Source organism: Pteronotus mesoamericanus, unplaced genomic scaffold (genome assembly GCF_021234165.1).
Source record: "Pteronotus mesoamericanus isolate MK-2021 breed Mesoamerican mustached bat unplaced genomic scaffold, CSHL_Meso_final contig_256, whole genome shotgun sequence".
Taxonomy (NCBI): domain Eukaryota; kingdom Metazoa; phylum Chordata; class Mammalia; order Chiroptera; family Mormoopidae; genus Pteronotus; species Pteronotus mesoamericanus.
The window spans coordinates 555,761-560,241 of NW_026555108.1; the positions used below are offsets into that span (position 1 = coordinate 555,761).

Here is a 4,481-nt window from a genome sequence, read left to right on the forward strand (position 1 = left end):
ATGGGCATTTCTTGGGACAACTGGCACAAGCGCCGCAAGACTCGGGGCAAGAGGAAGCCCTACCACAAGAAGCGAAAATATGAGCTGGGGCGCCCTGCTGCCAACACTAAGATTGGCCCCCCACTGCATACACACAGTTCGTGTGTGAGGAGGCAACAAGAAGTACCGAGCCTTGAGGCTGGACATGGGCAACTTCTCCTGGGGCTCAGAGTGTTGTACACGCAAAATGAGAATTATCGATGTTGTCTACAATGCATCCAACAATGAACTGGTCCATACCAAGACCCTAGTAAAGAACTGCATTCTCATTGACAGCACACCATACCGACAGTGGTACGACTCCCACTATGTACTGCCCCTGGGCCACAAGAAGGGGGCCAAGCTGACTCCTGAAGAGGAAGAGATTTTAAACAAACAAACAAACAAAAAAAAAACGGTCAAAGAAAATTCAGAAGAAATATGATGAAAGAAAAAAGAATGCCAAAACCAGCAGTCTTCTGGAGGAGCAGTTCCAGCATGGCAAGCTTCTCGCATGCATCGCTTCAAGACCAGGCCAGTGTGGCCGAGCAGACAGCTATGTGCTAGAAAGCAAAGAGCTGCAGTTCTATCTGAGGAAAATTAAGGCCCGGAAAGGCAAATAAATCTTCCCTCCTTTGTTTAAAGCTCACGATAAAAAACAACAACAACAACAACAAAAGGCTAGTGTAATAAAGGTGTTCATTCTTGGGTTAAAAAAAGTTTATTCTCTTTATATCAACATTTACAGGAGTTTGGAAGAAGTTGACTGCATCATTGACTATTTCTTTCACAAATATTTTCTCTGTAGCACGTGATGCTATTTGATAGCACTTATCCACAGTAGAACTTCTTTTAAAATTGGAGTAAATCCTCTTAAACTTTGCCACCGCTTTATCAACTAAGTTAATGTAATATTCCAAGCCCTTTGTGGTCCTTTCAACAATCTGCATTGCATCTTCGCTAGGAGTAGATTCCATCTCAAGAAACCACTTTGTTCATCCATAAGAAGCAACTCATCATCTATCACAGGTTTATCATGAGATTGCAGCAATTTAGTCATACCTTCAGGCTTCACTTTTAATTCTAGTTCTCTTGCTATTTCCAGCACATCCAGCAGTTACTTCCTCCATTGAAGTCTTGAACCCCTCAAAGCCATCCATGAAGGTTGAAATCAACTTCTTCCAAACTCCTGTAAATGTTGATATTTTGAACTCTTACCATGAATCACAAATGTTTTTAACGGCATCTAGAATGGTGACTCTTTTACAGAATGTTTTAAATTTACTTTGCCAAGATCCACCACAGGAATCATTATCTATGGCAGCTATAGCACTATGAAGTGTATTCCTTAAATAATAATACTTGAAATTTGAAATTATTCCTTGATTCATGGGCTGAAGAGTGCATGTTGTTTTGGCAAGCAAGAAAACAACATTAATTTCATTGTACATCTGTACCAGAGCTCTTGGATGACCAAGTACATGGTCAGCGAGTAGTAGTATTTTGAAAGAACTTTTTTTCCTGAGCACTAGGTCTCAACATTGGGCTTAAAACATTCATCCAGTATTTGTTGTTTCATTCACAGAGCACAGGCAGAGTACAGTTTTTAGCATGACTTTTAAGGGCCCTAGGACTTTCAGGATGGTAAATGAGCATCGGACTCAACTTAAAGTCACCAGCTGCATTAGCTCCTAACAAGAGAGTCAGCCTGTCCTTTGAAGCTTTGAAGCCAGGCACTGACTTCTCCTCTCTGGCTATGAAAGTCCTAGATGGCACCTTCTTCCAATAGAAGGAAGGCTGTTTTGTCTGCATTGCAAATCTGTTGTTTAGTGTAGCCACCTTCATTAATTATCTTAGCTAGGCCTTCTGGATAACTTGCTGCAGCTTCTACATCAACATTTGCTGCTCACCTTGCATTTTTACATTTTGAAGATGGCTTCTGCTAGTTTCCAGCTTTTCTCCTGCAGGTTCCTCATCTCCCTCAGCCTTCATAGAATTGTAGAGAGTTAGAGCCTTGCTCTGGATTAGGATTTGGCTTAAGGGAATGTTGTAGCTGATATGATCTTCTATCCAGACCACTAAAACTTTCTCCATATCACCAATGGGATGTTTTGCTTTCTTATCATCCATGTGTTCACCAGAGTAGCACTTTTAATTTCCTTCAAGAACTATTGCTTTGCATTCACAACTTGGCTAATTGTTTGGTGCAGAAGGCCCAGCTTTTGGTTTATCTTGGCTTTCAACATGCCTTCCTCACTAAGCTTAATTATTTCTAGTTTTGGATTTAAAGTGGGAGATGTGTGACTCTTCCTTTCACTTGAACACTTAGAGGCCACTGTAGGGTTATTAATAGATTTCAATATCGTTGTGTCTTAGGGAATAGGGAGGCCTGAGGAGAGGGAGAAAGATAGGGGAACGGCCAGTCAGTGGAGCAGTCAGAACACACATTCACTCATTAAGTTTGTTATGTTATGTGGGCATGGTTCACGGCACCCCAAAACAATTACAATAGTAACACCAAAGATCACTGATCACAGATAACCATAGCAAGTATTTTAATGCAAAAGTTTGAAATATTGCATGAATTACCAAAATGGGATACAGATATAAAGTGAGCAAATGCTGTTGGAGAAATGGTACCGATAGACCTGCTCAATGCAGAGTTGCCACAAACCTTCAATTTGTAAAAACAAACAAACAAACAAACAACCAAAACAAAACCCACAATGTCTATGAAGTGCAATAAAGCAGAGCACAATAAAATGAGGTATGCCTGTATTGTTCTGTTTTTTTTTAAATCAATCTCTACAAATGCTGAGTCACAAGTCTCAACAGCTAAATTCAAGATAAGATTTAAAAGAAACCAAGAATCAAAACCATTTGCAACAAATTAGACGAAAAGTTTAAAAACCTTAAAATATAAGAAATTCATAATAAACAACAAGACCTTCAGTTGATAGAGTCAAAAAATCACTAAAGAAATACAGTTACTAAACACTTTAAAAGATACTCAACTTCATATTTAACCAAATAAATGTAAATTAAAGCAAGCCAGCATTTTTCTTTTATCAAATTAGCAAAACTCTCTTTAAAGCTTGCATGCCAGTTGCTAGATAGGGTGAGGTATAGCTGAGACTCATTCAAACTGCTGGCGGAAATAAAAATTGTTGTAGTTGTTCTGGAAAAGAATTCCATCTACATATATCATGAGCCTTCAAACAACCAGTTCCTGAGCCCAGTAATCCCACTTCTGGGAATTGGTCCTAAGGAAATTATTTGAAATGCAGAAATACTTTATGCATGAAGATTTTCACCACAGCCTTATTTAAAATAGTAGAACTTTAGTAGCAATGACAACTTACATTCGTTTAGAAATGACAAATTATAAAGTGTTCATAAATTAAGATTATGTATATTACAAAATATACATCATATTGACAAAAATTCTCAAATGACTTGGAGAAGGGAAATGCTTATGAGCTTATGCTCAACAAATAGAGAAAGAACCAAAATTACATATATAGCATGATATAAACTCTATAAACATATATCTTGCATATAATTTTATGCAATAGGAAGAAAATAAAATATTGATTAACAAAGTCTCTAGGAGGTGGAATCATGAGAGATTTAAAACTTTTTATTCGTTAATTTTTCTGTATTTTTCAGAATGTCTACGGTGGACATTTATTCAGTAGGGTTTTAATCAGGAGAAAAATGGTTTTTTTTTTTATTGTTCTATTACAGTTGTCCCAATCCCCCCACCCTTGCTGTCCCCTACCCGGCCCACCCCCTTTATCTTTTTAAGTCCTCGCCCTCTACTGGTAATAGTCTTGTATTACAGACCTGTGTTCCAAGGTTATTCAATTTTATTTCTCATGCTCCCAGCATCCTGTGTTCTTCTGCACGTCATTTACTGTACAATGCCATGTCTTGAACAACAGAAAGACTTATATGCCCCCCCCTGCTTTCTGATGTCTGAATGCAACTTCTCCAGCCTGGGGCCCACATTTAGTGTAACCGTTGCCCTCAAATCCAGTATCCCAACTCTAAACATACTCCTAAAGAGCAGGTATTATCACATTTGTCCATTACACAAATAAGGAGACCAAAGCCCAGAGAGAGTCCAAGGAACTTGCTCAACTCATGTAGTTCTAAGGGGCAGGTCAAAATTTGAACCAGGTCTGACAGTCTCCAAAACCTGACATTTCTTCCTTTTCCTCATTGAAGGATTGAGCTGAGACAGCAAATCTTCTAGAACAGTGAACTCAGACACCAGCATATTCCTGAGAGGGATTTTTGTCTATGATAGCATTTTCCAAAATATGACATACTTCTACAAAAGGGAAGGCTCCATGTTTAAGTAAGGTTAAGAAATACTGTAACCTTATCTTTTCTTCTGGAGATTTACAATGCACTTTAGCAGAAGAGAGGTTTCTAAGATGTTTCATTTCCTTTATCAA

General features: G+C 38.4%; 1 pseudogene; it reads left to right on the forward strand.

The window, feature by feature from the left end:
* Nucleotides 1-662, forward strand: LOC129071052 (40S ribosomal protein S8-like; annotated as a pseudogene).
* The last annotated feature ends 3,819 nt before the right edge of the window (nt 663-4,481 follow it).